The sequence below is a fragment of the Phalaenopsis equestris genome, unplaced genomic scaffold (assembly GCF_001263595.1).
Source record: "Phalaenopsis equestris unplaced genomic scaffold, ASM126359v1 Scaffold197840, whole genome shotgun sequence".
In the NCBI taxonomy this organism is placed as follows: Eukaryota; Viridiplantae; Streptophyta; class Magnoliopsida; order Asparagales; family Orchidaceae; genus Phalaenopsis; species Phalaenopsis equestris.
In genome coordinates, this window is record NW_018217789.1 from 1 (window position 1) to 1,022 (window position 1,022).

General features: G+C 30.1%; 1 non-coding gene across 1 annotated transcript; it reads right to left on the bottom strand.

The window, feature by feature from the left end:
* Positions 1 to 11: 11 nt before the first annotated feature.
* Positions 12 to 85, bottom strand: TRNAN-GUU. Its single transcript has one exon. It is a non-coding gene; the product is annotated as a tRNA-Asn (tRNA).
* Between the last annotated feature and the right edge of the window lie 937 nt (positions 86 to 1,022).

Consider the following 1,022-nt stretch of genomic DNA (forward strand, 5'->3'; position numbering starts at 1 on the left):
AAGGACATATCCGCTAGAGGAAGGGCTTGAACCTTCGACCTTATGGTTAACAGCCATACGCTCTAACCAACTGAGCTACTCCAGCTTAGCTGTTTGTTATCGTTTTATGTTTTTTATAATGCTCTACAAAAAATTCTCCTCTCACTAATTCAAAAAGTTTTAATATCTAAATCAAATTTGGTGATAAAACTAAATGCACATTTAAAATAATGCCAAGGAATTGAAACAATGAATTCTTTTATTCATTAACATTCAAATGTTGAACGATCACATCAAAACTCAACATAAACACATACTAAATATTGGTAGAGCTTTATACTTTCAGTCAAGAATTCCTCATTAATTTTGAAATAAATGTATACTAGTCATTATCTCCATAACGAAAGACCCTCTCTAATTCTTAGAAACAAATACCGTATAATCTCTCGTATAATATCACAATAGATTATTCTATTTTTTGTGTTTTAAGATCTATAGCATTTGTTATTCACCTTAACTATCTAACTAACAAAATTTTCTTCTTGTGATTGTATTTTTGCTTTTATTAGTTATCTTCTAGGTATGAATGGACATAAATTATATGCATTCAAACTAAGGAATTATTCATTTCACGAGATGTTATATTTAATGAAGTGCAATATTCCGTCCACTTAATAGTCACAACACCCATCAATAGCGATCATTTTTCTAATTATTCATAATGTTGTTAATAAGTACATCCATAGATAGGGATCCACTAGATTTAGTATAATTCCTTTGTACCATTGTTTTTTTTTCATTTTATTATGTTTCAACATCAACAGTGAGGCAATGAACGAAAGCTCCAAAACTCAGCTTAATGTTAAATACCCCATCTTAGGCTATGTTTCGTATGGTTCTTGATACGTCATCAAAAAAATTTGTCATTTGACATAAATCTCAAGGCGATCATAACGAATCTTGGAGAATTTTTTGAGCAAAAAATGTTCTAACTCCGATTAAAAATCATCTAGAACCCCAATTTTAGTGAAATTGCAGTCCAG